Source organism: Macaca fascicularis, chromosome 19, assembly GCF_037993035.2.
Source record: "Macaca fascicularis isolate 582-1 chromosome 19, T2T-MFA8v1.1".
Classification (NCBI taxonomy): domain Eukaryota; kingdom Metazoa; phylum Chordata; class Mammalia; order Primates; family Cercopithecidae; genus Macaca; species Macaca fascicularis.
This window is the reverse complement of record NC_088393.1, coordinates 60501774-60516616: the sequence shown is the minus strand read 5'-3', so window position 1 is coordinate 60516616 and position 14843 is coordinate 60501774. Positions and strand designations below refer to the sequence as shown.

General features: G+C 45.9%; 1 protein-coding gene across 1 annotated transcript in view; it reads left to right on the top strand.

Moving 5' to 3' along the window:
- The window catches only part of ZNF600 (zinc finger protein 600), a 99594-nt gene that overhangs the window by 62353 nt on the left and 22398 nt on the right, over positions 1–14843 (top strand). The window lies entirely within an intron of this gene.

Below are 14843 nucleotides of genomic sequence, written 5' to 3'. Positions count from 1 at the left end.
TGGTGAGGACAAGTCTCTAAGCAGAGAGCAGAGCCAGAAGGTGGGGCTGTGCTGGGCTGGTGCCCTCTGAGTGGAGCTCAACCCTGACTTTACATTGGGGTTCTCAGGCATTTTGCAAATACATCTTTTATGCTGTTTTATCAGAGATTGCTATTTTCACAGTATGGGACCCACCCTCAGCAATACCTACAATGACACAGGTGATTCTCATCTGTCTCCAGCATTGAACGTCAAGGCAGTTTCCTCCATGTTGAGAGCTGAGATCAGCCTGTGATCCACAGGGAGGTGAGGGGACTGTGCTCTGCATGGGGTTTGGTTAGGGCAGATCTGTGCCCTGAAGGTCTCTCTCCTGCTGCAGCATGTGTGTGGACTTTTCCAGGAGGGAGCAAGATCTGAAAACGGGTCAAAATTACCCTTGTAGATCTTCCCGTGGCACGTTCTTATCTCTGCATGATCTCTGGGACCGTGGGCAGCAGAGGACCATCCGTCTCCAGGGTAAGGTCTCCCCTGTGTGTGTGTTTTGTCACAGGAAAGGAGGGAGTGATTTCTAAACATTAAATCTCTGATTTTTTTTCACACACAGGATTTCCAAAGACTCATGTTACATGAGGAAGCCACCAAGAAGAGGAAAGAAAAGGATCCAGGGATGGCTCTTCCTCAGGTGAGTGATATTCCTCGGTGGATTGTGCTGCCTCTTTCCTTTCTGAAATGCCAGGTGTTGTGGTAGCCAGTCTTCTGTGAGTCTGAAGCGTCCTGCCTCACACGTTTGCTGGCACTCACCCATGCCTTTTCTCAGTCCTTGTCATCTTCACTTAAATTCCATCTCCTATAACCTAGTGAATGAGCTTGGGAAGAGGCTCCCCTGGGCATGGTCCTGGGAAGGGCTCACACCAGACATGGATGGAGATGGGGTGTGGACCCCGTGCTGTCAGTGATGTTGGCCAGCAGGGATTGTTCAGAGACCACATCTGGATGAACGTTTAGCTCTTTGTAAACCTGATCAGAAAAACCATATATGAAAGTCATTCATTAATGTGCCCTGGTATCTGGCAAATTCTAGAAAAGGAAACAAACTAGGGGAGATATTTTGTATCTGATTTTGTAATGCATTTGAAGTTACGCTTGTGAGTCAATATGTCTCTGACTCCAAACTGTTTTTTTAAGAGACAGGTGTCACTCTGGGGCCCAGTCTGGAGTGCAATGGCACACAGCAGCCTCAAATTTGTGGCCTCAAGTGATCCCCACATTAGCATCTCATGGAGTCAGATGACAGGCATGTGCCACCATGGCATGTGCCACCATGCCAGTCTGTTCTAGTTTCAGAGAAGGTGAGAATGAGAGCTGTGTACAGAATGAGGGAGGGAAGCAGTGATGAAGATGAAGGGGAACCCTGGGTGCAGATGAGTGGTGAGTTGATTGGATGTGATGATGAAGTGATGATGTGTTGCTTCCTCTCTTTACAATGTAATTAATGTAAAATTAAATTATGCAGATGAGAATCAGGGTTACAAGACTCCTGTGTCTAAGTGTGGTGCATTTTATAATTATGGTGTCAGAGACGAGCTTCCCTTTGCAATCCGTCTTCAGCCAGAGGACAGTGACTTAACTCGTTAGTTGTGGATCACCCTCTTCCCTTTTCATGGATGGGATGGGGAGTGGGGAAATGAAGTAGGGTAAGAAGTGACTGAGTCTCTGTTACTACATTGAATGTGATAAAAGGCATATTAAAAGTGCTTTTGTTCTCTTTTCATAATTTTTTTTGTGTGTGTGTGTTTTTTTCCTGGTTTCTCTTTTAATTAGCTTAGCTGTTTTTTTGTGTGTTTATGTGTTGTGGGATCTGGCCAGCAGCCTGCCATGCAGCGGGCTGTCTCTTTTTTCCCATGCAGATCAGCAGGTCGAGGTGAGAGGTCGAATAAGTGGAGGAAAAGGCACATAATCCCAACAAGAATAATTTCGTGCAGCAGGTAAATCGGTGTGAGAGGAAACTGGTGCGACAGAAAGTAAAAGGAGGAGAATCATTAAATAAAACCTATTGTAGGTGAGATTGAGTGCTGAAGGAGGAAGAGAAGAACAGAGGCATGTTATTTTCAGGCTAATAGAAATGGTGAGATTTTTAGGTTTGTAAGGAGAAAAAGAAAGTTAATCAGAAGGGGGATTAGTTACATGGGTCTCCATTGCCATTAGGGGGGATTGAATTAGACCTCTTGTGATTTGGTGTGCCAGCTTCTAAGGAGTTGGCACAGATCTCACCACGTCTGAGGGCGGTTTGTGATGTGAATGTCTTTTCCCTGTGGTTTTCATCGTCAGTACTCACATGAAGCTTGAGTCTCCCAGTGGGTATCCAGAGAGGGGATTGGTGATCTCCCGGTGAAACAAGCATATCCTCTCCCCCACATTATAATTGTGCCAGGTTCTCAGGTATTGGTTTGGGAGTTTTTCCATAACACTTGCTTGCCTTCATTTAGGGAGAATTTTTTGCCTTTATAATGGTGTTCGGCTGCAGTTAGATTATTATCTCTAGGAACATTTAAAAAATTTAAAGTAAATAATGCCAAATGTATTTGGGAATGGGGGGTAGTTAAATTATGCTTTTGTTGTTCAGACTGTTTAGACAATCGGGTTTTTAAAGTGCAATTGGCCCGTTCCACCACAGCCTGTCCCTGAGGGCTGTAAGGGATTCCAGTAATATGGGAAATTCCCCGCTGTTGCATAAATAAATCAAAAGCCTTACTAACATATCCAGCGGCTTTGTCTGTATTTATTTGATATGGAAGCCCCATAATTGCAAAGCAAGAATACAGATTTTTTTAAACATGGGCCATGCCTTACCCTGTTTGGCAGGTAGCCCAGATAAAACCTGAGAAGGTGTCTACAGAGACATGCACATGTGACAGTCTGCCAAAGGAGATAACATGGGTCACATCCATTTGCCATAAATCATTAGGACTTAGGCCTCTGGGATTAACGCCAGGTTCCTGATTTGGAAGTACAAAAACTTGGCACTGAGGACAGCTGTGAACAATAATCTTAGCCTGTTTCCAGGTAAGAGCAAATGTATCTTTTAATCCAGCAGCATTGTCATGAGTGAGATTATGAAACTCCTGAGCTTCTTGGGTTGCAAAAGAGACCAAACACTCGACTTTATGGTTACCGGCAGACATGGGTCCTGGTAGAGTGGTATGAGATCTAATATGCATAATATAGAAAGGGTGTCTACGTTGGCGAACCGCCTGTTGTAACCTTGAAGATAAAGAAGCCAATTCAGAATTATCAATATGTTTGATAGTAGCAGTTTCTATATTTTTAGTGGCATGTACAACATAAGCAGAATCAGAGACAATATTTAAAGGATTAGGGAAATCCTGTAAGGCAATAATGACAGCAGTTAACTCTGCCTTTTAAGCAGAGGTGTAAAGGGTAGAAATAAGCTTATCTGCAGGACCCACATAACCAGCATTGCCATTACTGGAGCGGTCAATGAACACTGTAACGGCCTCAGGAGTGGGCTGACCTTTGGTTAAGACGTCACTTTTATAAAATCAAACAATTTGTTCTTTGGATAATGATTATCAATAACGCCAATAAAATCAGCCAAGTGAATTTGCCACAGTATGGAATGTTGAAAGGCGGCTTGAACTTTGAGCCGATTTAAAGGAACTACAGTTAAATTCAGATCAAATCTGGAAATTTTAAGTATCCTACACCGAGCTTCTCCAATTACAGTGGCCATTTGGTCTAGATAAACAGACAAAGTTTTGACACAGAATGAGGAAGAAAACACCACTCCCCTAAATCATTATGTTGAACTATTAGTCCAGTAGGAGAGTGTAATGAAGTGAAAACCAGAAGCTGAAAAGGCTGAGACGGCTGTACTCTAGATAACTGGGCGGTCTGGATTCTTTCCTCTATAAATTCCAGTTCTAGTGAAGCCTCAGGGGCCAAAGTCCTGGGACTGTAGAGATTGGAATCTCCCCGCAGCATAGAAAACAATTTAGACAGTGCATAGGTTGGAATACCTGAAGTAGGTCTTCAATAATTAATGTTACCCAAAAGTTTTTGGAAGTCGTTAAAGTTTTCAAAGAATCTCTCCTAATTTGAACTTTTTGAGGTTGAATACATTGTTTATCGACCACCATTCCTAAATATTGAACAGGAGTGGTGTGTTGAATTTTATCCTGAGCGATGTGTAATCAGCCTCTGTAACATGGAGGCTCAAACTTTGATAACAGTCAATTACTTCTTTATCAGTGGGGGCAGAAAGTAAAATATCATCAATATAATGAAGAATATAGGCCTGGGGAAATTGGGCTCGAACTGGTGAAAGCACTTGCCCAACATAAAGCTGGCAGACTGTAGGGCTATTCAGCATTCTCTGAGTAAGTACTCTCCATTGATAACGAGCTACAGCCTCCTGACTATAGATAGATGGTACAGTAAAAGCAAATTTTTCACAGTCCAATTTATGTAAAGGAATATGAAAAAAATCTTTAAGATCGAGAACTATGAGAGGCCAATTTTTAGGTATTAAAGCAGGGGCAGGCCTGCCTGGTTGGATGGCCCCCATAGGTTTAATTACAGCGTTAATGGCCCTTAAATTGGTTACCATCTACCACTTGCCTGATTTCTTTTTTACTAGAAACAGGGGAATTCCAGGGGGAAAGAGAAGGTTCCACATTTCCAAGTTGTAATTGTTCAGAAACCAAGCGAGTTAAAGCCTCCAGTTTTTCTTTAGAGAGCGGCCACTGCTGAATCCAAACGGGTGTGTCAGATTTCCAGTGTAAAGGGATAGGATAAGGAACCGAGGCAGCAGGATAACCTAAACCCACCCTGTTTTATTTTACAGTAACTGGGAGGGGTTTAGTAATCCCTTCATGTTTTGGATCGAGACGGAGTCCAGCAACAAACCTCATGGTTTCCATCATATGCTGACTGGGAGCACTATATGAATTATGTGGAATATTAATTTCAGCCCCCCATTGTGCCAGTAAATCTCTACCCCAAAGATTAATGAGGACTGGAGTGATATAAGGCTGAGCTGTACCCTTTTGACCACCAGGGTCAGTGCAAGGCAAGATAAATATGCTCTCATAAACTTCCTCGGCTTTTCCAACACATACTAGTCCCATGTTGGTGGGATGTTTAAGCCAGGAGGAAGACCATAAACTAGAGGAAATAACAGAAAGATCAGCCCCAGTATCTACCAGGCCCTCAAACTTTTTTCCTTGAATGTGAATGGTGCAGGTGGGCTGCTGTTTAAAAATTATATTAATCCAATAAGCGGCCTTTTCACCACCTGAGCCAATCCTAGGGCCACGTGCCTTATTTCCTTTGTTTTAAATGATATTAGGTAGTAAAAGCTGGCCGGAATGGAAACAGGAGCCTTGGCAGATACGATTAATTTAATCTCATCAACGGAATCAGAATTAATGAGACCAGTATGAATGGTGATTCCTTTAGCAGAGGTGGATGCCCTACCTAACACCAGGCCTACTGAACCTTGAGGTAAAGGGCCAGTGACCCTTATGGGTACAATTAAAGGCAAAGAGTTACGTAGTAAATTTAGAGGAATAGTACTACAGATATCGACCTTCCCGCCCCCTACCGTGGAGTTGGACAAGCATTGTATTGAGACAAAAGGAGAGGCTGAGACCTATTTGGGTTGGCTGTAGGTAAATTTGTTTGTGCTGGGGGTTGCATTGGGACCGCCTGAAGCAGAAACGCAACTTTGGTCTGAGTCTGAAGCATCCTATTTGACATTGGGGCCTGCGGCTGGCCCTGCTCCCCATTTCCCTGGTGTTGTGGTGGGGGTTTCCATCTATATCATATTTAGAGCAGCAATTATTTGCCCAATGTTTACCTTTGTGACATGGGCAAACACTAGCAGCAGCATTTGGCTGTGTTTGTTGAGCTGGCTTAACAGCTTTTGTTTTTAACAGTGCAATTTTTTCAAGTATGACCAAGTTTACCGCTATTAGAAAAGAATTAGAAGTATACTGGTGATTACAGGTGTAAATGTGTGAAGAAGGTACAGAGAAGTAGTCTGAGTGGTTGACAAAGGGACCCGGTGAGGAACCAAAATAACAGGAGGGTGAGGGGCTGAAGTGGATGGGGGAGGGCCTGAAGAATTATAGGTAAATTGTAGTTTGGTCCCAGAGCAATTAGGTAACTCTGGAGGTTTGAAGAGAGAAGAATTAGCATATATATGGTCCTGGACTGTCTGGGCTCCAAGAAAAGAATTAGTGGGACCAGTTTGGTTGGTGTCCTTCATAGCCCGTGCCCACAGAATAGCCTTGTGGGTGTCTGATTCAATGCCTTCACAAGCTTTAATATATACAGGCAACACCTCGTGATCAGGTAAATTTTGTCGTTGGACAGAATGCATAGCCATTTTACACTAATGGTTCGCATTTTCAAAAGCTAACATACGAAGGAGAATACCTTGAGCATGCTCATCAGAGACAGATTTTTCAACAGCATCTTGTAATTTAGCTGAAAAATCAGGGGATGATTCAGTGTGACCTTGTTTAACCATGGTAAAAGAAACAGGAGCTTGGCCTGGGGCACGTAATTTATCCCAGTTCTCATACCCACATTTGTTATTTGTTCTGTAGTAAGAGTATCAAAGTTTAATTGGGCTTAAGTATCAGAGATACTATTGGAGCCTGTGAGCTGAGCCTGAGTAATTAGAATGCCATTAGTCTGACTTAGCCGGCAAACAGGCCTCTTCTATTTAATGGGTTGTACAGAACAGTGAAGTTTCTTTCTCTCTTTTTCCACCTCTTAGCTGTTTGCCTCGATTTCCCATCACATTCTGGTCTAAGGCTTATTTATTAATAAAATTGTTTTCATTTCTTTCTCTGTTATCGTCGTGGAGATGATTTCTCATTTGGGAGAACAGTTTTTAGTTTTCAATTATACTTTGTCAACATTTAAAAAGCGAAGTAAAGAATATTTCTTGGGCCAGGCATGGTGGCTCATGCCTGTAATCCCAGCACTTAGGGAGGCTGAGGCAAGCAAATAACTTGAAGTGAGGAGTTCGATACCGGCTTGGTCAACATGGTGAACCCCGTCTCTACGAAAAATACAAAAATTAGCTGGGCATAGTGGCGCGCGCCTGTAATGCCAGCTGCTCCCGAGGCTGAGACAGGAGAATCGCTTGAACCCAGGAGGCAGAGGCTGCATTGAGTCGAGATCTCACCACTGGACTCCAGCCTGGGCGACAGAGAAATACTCTGTCTCACACACACACACACACAAAAAAGAAAGGAAAAGAAAAAGAAAAGAAAAAACAGAGAAAAAAGTAAATAATAATAATAATAAAGAAAGTAATTGATCTCTTCTACAAATGTGCCAGGACAACCAACTGGATATCCACATGGAAAAGAATAATGTTGGATCCCTTTGTCACAACATCAAAAATTTTAAAAAGTTTTTTTAAAAAAGAGAAAGAGAGACAAGGAAGGGAGACCTGTGGCAGTGGGTGTTACTTGTCGCCGAGGCTGGCTTGGAACCCCAGGCTCAGCGATTCTCCTGCCTCTGCTTCGTGAGCAGCTGGGACCTCAGGCTCCCACCCCCCGTGCCTCTGCTGTGTTTAAGCAGCAGGTGGTGACCTCACTCCTCCCTGGCCTGAGCACTCCGCCCCGCACCCCAGGCGGTGGCTTTAGGGAAGTCTCTGAAGCTGAGCACAGGATAGACTCTCCCTCCCGAGTGGATGGACAATAGAAAGGGAGAGGATTTCTATTCTGCTCTGTGGGCCATCACCATGACATCGTACGTGCCGCCCAGGCAGGGCTTTGCATTTCATATTCTAGTTTGCATCCCGGTTCCAGACAATTCCAGGGCTTTTGAATCATTCCTCAGACTTTCTGGCCCTCTCGCCTCCACAGCCTGAAGACAGAGACGCTGGGAGCGGGGCTAAGAGATGCGCAGGACCTGCCCCGGCCCCGCCCTCTGCCAATTCTAAAGGACAGAGTCTCTCCGCCTCGCCCCCAGCCCCTACCTCGCCCAGGCCCCGCCCACCTTCTCCGGCCTCCCGCCCAGGCCTGGCTTCTGTCCTGCGCGCGCAGATTAACGCTAACCCGGAAGCGGATCGGGTGGAGAGACGGTCACGTCGCGCGGTGAGTTTTGCTCTGTGTTGTATTAAGTCTCCGCTTCCTAGGTCCCCAGCACTTCCCACCCTGGGAAGTGGGGTCCTCCCAGACCTGTAAATTCTCGCCCGTCTTCCTTCGCCCAGAGCAAATTGAGACATCCCCGTGAGACCCCGGGGTCGCTTCCTTTTGGGTTTAAAGTCGCCCTGAGGCTAGTCCCGTCACCCATCCTTCTGCTATAGGGCAATGTATACACTTCCTGTTGCGTAGTTTTCCTGCTCAAAACCTTGTTCTGACTCCTCCTGCCCCGCGCTTTTTAAAGTCCTCACTCTGGAGGTGGATTCTTGCCCAGGGGGCGCCTCTTAGCCTCCTCTTCGTTGGCCCCTGGAGCGCCGCGCTGCAGCCCCAGTCCCGGGGAGGTCCAGTCCTCTTCCGGGTCCTGGGATCCTGCAGAACCCAACCTTGTCCTAAGGTGCGCAACCCCCTCCCCACCTCCCTCCTCCTGCCAGGGCCTGCTGCTCCCCAGGTCTCCCCTCCGCCGTCACAGCTTTCACTGAAGCCGCACTGGGGAGGTCCCAGGGGCCTGTCCTGTGACGTGGGATCTTCTGGCCTGCCCAGCTCCAGCCCCTGGAAAATGCGCTCCTCCGGGATGCAGGCGTCTTACTCCAAACCCTCCTGTGATTGTGTGGGCCAAAGGGATCAGGAGACAGAGAGCAGTAGAAAACCTGAGACAGAGAAAAGAAGAATAAGAAAGGCCCAGAACAGATGGCAAAATAGCGGATTGGTGAGGGATATGCCAAGAGATGGCAAAAGTGAAAAAAAAAGAAAAAAAGTAAGAAAGCAGGAGGAGGAAAGCAACTGGAGAAATATAGAGAAAAGCTAGATGTACAGAGAGATGAAGGACGGCAAGGTAGAGAGAGTGGCAGCAAAGAGGGAGGCTCATCAGAGTGAGGGAGAGAGGGAGGGATTTGGAGCCAAGGCAACAGAGCAGAGTGGTGCTTGTGTCAAGGAGAACCGAGGGAGAACCACAGGAGGGAGGACACCTGGGGATCTGAGGTGCCACAGAGTGGGGACAGGGGAGTATATCAGGGAAGAGAGAATTTAACAAGGAGATCAGAGGAGGCGCAGAGATGGGAGAAGAGGCAGAAATAGACGGAGATTGAGGACGATCTAAAGATTGGGAAGAAGGAGCAACAAGAGGTTAAAAAAGTTGCGAGGATGGAGCAGAAGAGGTGGAAGAGAAGGAATAGAGGGAAGAAGGGGATAAACAGCAGAAGAGGAGAGGGGTACAAAATGAGCAGCAGAATCCCAGGGAGAAAGAAAAGAAAACGAAAGCTAGAGAGAGAAGGGGAGAATGAGAGGTATGTACAGAATTAGGGAGGGAAGCACAGTAACGAAGAAAGAGGGGCTGGGCACAGTGGCTCACGCCTGTAATCTCCTCACTTTAGGAGACTGAGGCAAGGGGATTGCTTGAGTCCAGGAGTTCAAGACCAGCCTGGGCAACATAGTGAGACCCCCCCACCATCTCTGCCAAAAAAAAATAAGTAAATAACCGGGCTTAATGGTGTGCACCTGTACTCCCAGCTGCTCTGGAGGCCGAGCTGGGAGGATGACTTGAGCCCAGGGGGTCCAGGCTGCAGTGATCTGAGATCATGCAACTGTACTGCAGTCTCAAAATAAAAAAAAGGGTGAGAGACTTCGGGCTCAGATGAGTGGGTGAGTTCATTGGATATGATTAGTTGTGACATGTTGACTTCTGTGTATATAATCTAATAACTAAAAACTTGTTTAAATTATACAAATAAGATTGATAATTTTAAAATTCATATCTGTAAGACGTGTATGGGCCGGGCTCGGTGGCTCACGCCCCCATAATTCCAGCACTTTGGGAGGTGCTGGAATACCTAAGGTCGGGAGTTTGAGACCAGCCTAACCAACATGGAGAAACCCCGTCTCTACTAAAAATACAAAATTAGCTGGGTGTGGTGGCACATGCCTGTAATCTCAGCTACTGGGGAGGCTGAGGCAAGAGAGTCGCTTGAATCTGGGAGGCGGAGGTTGTGGTGAGCCGAGATCGTGCCATTGCAGTCTAGCCTGCGCAACAAGAGAGAAACTCTGTCTCAAAAAAAAAAAAAAAAGACATGTATATTCTATAAATCTTGGCATAAGAGGTTATGTTCCACTTGGAATCCCTATTCAGCTAGGTTGAAGTGACTAATTCAGTTGTCAATCACTGCCTTCCCTTTTCCTAGGATGGGGTAAGACATGGGGCAGTGAAGTGGGAAAATAGTCACTGTTATTACATAATACTTTTAATTGAATTAATCAATATTTTGAGACAGGGTCTGGCTCTCTCACCCAGGCTGGAGTGCAGTGGCCTGACCTCCTCTAACTGCAGCCTCGACCTCTTGGGCTCAAGTGATCCTCCTACCTCAGTCTTCTCAGTAGCTTGGACCAGAGGCATGAGCCACCAAGCCCGGCTAGTTTTTGTATTTTTTTTTTTTTTTTTTGTAGAAATCGGGTTTCACTATGTTTCCCAGGCTAGTCTCAAAATCCTGGGCTCAAAGGATCCTCCTGCCTTGTCCTCCCAAATCACTGGGATTACAGGTGGGATTACAGGTGGGATTACAGGGATGAGCCACCGCGTCTGGCCTACATAGCCCTTTTTTTTTTCTTTTCTTTTCTTTTTTTTTTTTTTTTTTTTTTTTGAGACGGAGTCTCGCTCTGTCACTCAGGCTGGAGTGCAGTGGCCGGATCTCAGCTCACTGCAAGCTCCGCCTCCCGGGTTTACGCCATTCTCCTGCCTCAGCCTCCCGAGTAGCTGGGACTACAGGCGCCTGCCACCTCGCCCGGCTAAGTTTTTTGTATTTTTAGTAGAGACGGGGTTTCACTGTGTTAGCCAGGATGGTCTCGATCTCCTGACCTCGTGATCCGACCGTCTTGGCCTCCCAAAGTGCTGGGATTACAGGCTTGAGCCACCACGCCCGGCCTCTTTTTTTTTTTTTTTTAAGAGAGGGAGTTTTGCTTTTGTTGCCCAGGCTGGAGTGCGATGGCATGATCTCAGATCACCACAACCTCTGCTTCGTGGTTTCAAGCGATTCTACTGCCTCAGCCTCCTGAGTAGCTGGGATTACAGGCGTGCACCACCACGCCTGGCTAATTTTGTGTTTTTAGTAGAGACGGAGTTTCTTCATATTGGCCCAAGCTGCTCTCTAATTCCCGACCTCAGGTGATCCGCCCGCCTTGGCCTCCCAAAGTGCTGGGATTTCAGGCATGAGCCACCATGCCAAGCCCATAGTAGTTTTTAAAAGGGACTTCAGGGCGCTGTGGCTCACGCCTGTAATCCTAGCACTTTGGGAGGCCTAGGTGCGTGGATCACGAGGTCAGGAGTTTGAGACCAGCCTGGCCAACACAGTGAAACCCCATCTCTACTAAAGAAATACAAAAATTAGCTAGACATGATGGCAGATACCTGTAATCCCACCTACTCAGGAGGCTGAGGCAGGACAATTGTTTGAACCCCGGAGGCAGTGGTTGCAGTGAACCAAGATTGCGCCACTGCATGCCAGCTTAGGCAACAGAGCTAGACTCCATCTGAAAAAAAAAAAAGGAGAGAGAAAGGAACGTCAAAGCCCAGCGTGGTGGCTCATGCCTGAATCCCAGCACTTTGGGAGCACTTAAGGTCAGAAGTTCGAGACCAGCCTGGCCTACATGGTGAAACCCTGTCTCTACCAAAGTACAAAAATTCACCGGGCGTGATGGCGCATGCTTCTAATTTCAGCTATTCCAGAGGCTGAGGCAGGAGAATTACTTGGACCCTGTTGGGAAGCCGAGGTTGCAGTGAGCCACGATCGCACCACGGCACTCCGGCCTGGGTGACAGAGTGAGACTGTCTCCCCCCGCCAAAAAAAAAAAAAAAAAGAAAATTAAAAAATTAGCCAAGGATGGTGGCATGTGTCTGTAGTCACATCGACTCAGGAGGCTGAAGCAGGAGAATCTCTTTAGGCAGGAGAATCATGCCACTACACTCCAGCCTGAGTGATAGAGCATGACTTGATCTCAAAAACAAAAACAAAAAAGAAATAGCAATCAGCTCTTTAATGTCTCTCTTTATAAAAGCGGTAGTCCTGGCTGTGCACAGTGGCTCACACTTGTAATTCCAGCACTTTGGAAGGCTGATGCGGGTGAATCACCTGAGGTTGGGGGTTCGAGACCAGCCTGACCAAAATAGAGAAACTCCATCTCTACAAAAAATACAAAATTAGCTGGGTGTGGTGGCGCATGCCTGTAATCCCAGCTACTCGGGAGGCTGAGGCAGGAGAATTGCATGAACCCAGGAGACAAAGGTTGTGGTGAGCCATGATTGCACCACTGCACTCCAGCCTGGGCAAAAAGAGGGAAACTCTGTCTCAAAAAGTAAATAAATAAATAAATAATAAAAATAAAAGCGCTAGTCCTATTCACATGTAGTCAACACCCGTGACCAAATTCTCTCAAAGGCACTATCTTCAGGAACATCCTATACAATAAGAACTCTGAACATCGCTGTTGGCCAATATGATCATTCAGACCAGAGAGCCTATATCTTGCCTTTTATGTTTTTATTGTGCAATTTGTTTTATACAATGTTTTCTGTGATCTCAGTTTATAAGTTTTCCCAGTACACATTCTATATTTTATATTTTATGCAAAGTTAACTAGATAACTAAGGGCAATGCATATATATAAAATAGCTGTATTGCCTGGTGTTACCTAACTGTATCTGTGACATCATAATTAATTTCACCCTCCGACACTGTAAGTCAGTTCTTTTTTTTTTTTTTTTTGAGATGGAGTCTCGCTCTGTCGCCCAGGCTGGAGTACAGTGGCACAATCTCGTGATCCCTTGATCATGAAGTCAGGGGTTTGAGACCAGCCTGACCAACATGGTGAATCTCTACTAAAAATATAAAAATTAGCTGGGCATGGTGGCGGGCGCCTGTAATCCCAGCTACTCCGGAGGCTGAGGCAGGAGAATTGCTTGAACCTGGGAGGCAGAGGTTGCAGTGAGCCGAGATTGCACCACTGCACTGCAGCCTGGGTGACAGAGTGAGACTCTATCTCAAAAAAAAAAAAAAAAAAAAAAATGCATACAACCAGATAGATAATACCTGTGTCTCAGTAGGAAATTAAATAATTCAAACATCAAATGATTCCAATTTAAAGCTTTGGACCTTTAAATAATTCTGAGCCTTGAGAGGAATGTCATCCTGCAACCTGAGTCTAGTGGAATGCAGGCGCAACTTCTAAGAGTTTTCCTGGCTGACCATGGTGGCTCAAGCCTGTAGTCCCAACAGTTTGGGAGGCCGAGGTGGGTGGATCACTTGACTTCAGGAGTTCAAAACCAGCCTGGCCAGCTTGGCAAAACCTTGTCTCTACTAAATATACAGAAAAATTACAGGCGCCTGCCACCACGCCCAGCTAATTTTTGTATTAGGGTTAGTGTTAGGGTTTCTCCCCTTCCCTTGGGATGAAGCTAATTAGCTGACAGAGATTCTCACCTCCATTACGAAGTACAGCCAGGATGAACTGTGTGTAACCAAGGGCTTGTCAAGTCCTCTTCCCTGAAGACTGATTAGTGTTTATCTTTAAAACATGTACTTAATGGGTTGTTTAGAATACTGAAGTTTCTGTGTTTTCAACCTCTTAGCTGTTTGCCTCTATTTCCCACCACATTCTGCTCTAAAGCTTATTAATAAAATAGTTTCTCTTTCTTTCTCTATTATCGTCGTAGAAATGATTTCTCATTTGGGGGGAATTCTCTTGGTTTTTCAATTATATTTTCTCACATTTAAAAAGTGAAGTAAAGAATATTTCCTGGGCCAGACATGGTGACTCATGAGTGTAATCCCAGCATGCAGGTGGATCACTGAAGTCAGGAGTTACAGACCAGCCTGGCCAACATGGTGAAACCCCGTCTCTACCAAAAATACAAAAATTAGTTGGGTGTGGCCGTGTGCGCTTGTAATAGCAGCTACTCCAAAGGCTGAGGCAGAATGCTTCCACTCAGGAGGCAGAGGCTGCAGTGAGTCATGAACTCGCAACTGCACCCCAGCATGGGCCACAGAGAAATACTCTGTCTCAAAAATAAAAGGAAAGAAAAAAGTAAAAAAAGAGAAAGTAATAGATTTCTTTCACAAATGTGCTGGGACAACTAACTGGATATCCACATGGAAAAGAGTAATGTTGGATCCCTGTGTCACACCATCAAAAATTTTATTTAAAAAGGGCTAGAAAAGAAAAACAAAATCAAGGCGGGGCGCGGTGGCTCACCCCTGTAATCCCAGCACTTTGGGAAGCTGAGGCGGGTGGATCACGAGGTCAGGAGATCGAGACCATCCTGGCTAACACAGTGAAACCCGTCTCTACTAAAAATACAAAAAATTAGCTGGGCATCATGGCGGGCGCCTGTAGTTCCAGTTATTCGAAAGGCTGAGGCAGGAGAACGGTGTGAACCTGGGAGGCGGAGCTTGCAGTGAGCCAAAATCTTGCCACTGCACTCCAGCCTGGGCGACAGAGCGAGACTCCATCAAAACAGAAAAAAAGGAAAGGAAAAGAAAAGGGCAAGAGAGAGACGGAGAAGGGAGTCCTCCGGGAGGGGTGTTACTTAGTCGCCCAGGCTGGCCTGGACCCCCAGGTTCAGGGATTCTCCCGCGGCTGCTTCCTGAATAGCTGAGACCTCAGGCTTCTGTCTGGTGCCTGCATCCCTGCTGTGTT